Raw genomic sequence first — 510 nt, forward strand, 5'->3', positions numbered from 1 at the left:
CAAGTACGATTATTTGCAAGAGCTGCTTTCTGTCTTACAGACCACTTTGCTCTAGAAGGAGTTTTAGCTGAAACCTGGAAAAGTAAAAAAGTTGCTCAACTGCAAAGTGATGTAGGAAAGGGTTGTTTAATTCAATTTGATATCTGACTGCTTGGAAAGTCAATGTTTGAACTGCCTGGGTGGTTGGTGCTTCTCAGGCACGCTTTGTATAACCACAGTTAAAGACACTCCATGATTACTTAATGTTTCAACAAAAACATGAATTCTCGGAAAAGATTGTACTTGTAATTTTCACTTCATGTTCTGTGTCACCTCCTTGGATATTTGCATAAGTAGACATGAAGCATTAAGCAGCACTTACAAGTTTATGGAAATGGGAATTCATATGCAGAAGTGTGGGCATAAAAGGAGTCACACAGGAAGAGCGACAGCTTTGTGAAACTAAAACTCATCTAAACCACATTGGAAATTCTGGCCTGAGGAAGCAGATCATGCTGGAGCAAGGTTTCT

The sequence above is a fragment of the Meleagris gallopavo genome, chromosome 22 (assembly GCF_000146605.3).
Source record: "Meleagris gallopavo isolate NT-WF06-2002-E0010 breed Aviagen turkey brand Nicholas breeding stock chromosome 22, Turkey_5.1, whole genome shotgun sequence".
NCBI lineage: Eukaryota > Metazoa > Chordata > Aves > Galliformes > Phasianidae > Meleagris > Meleagris gallopavo.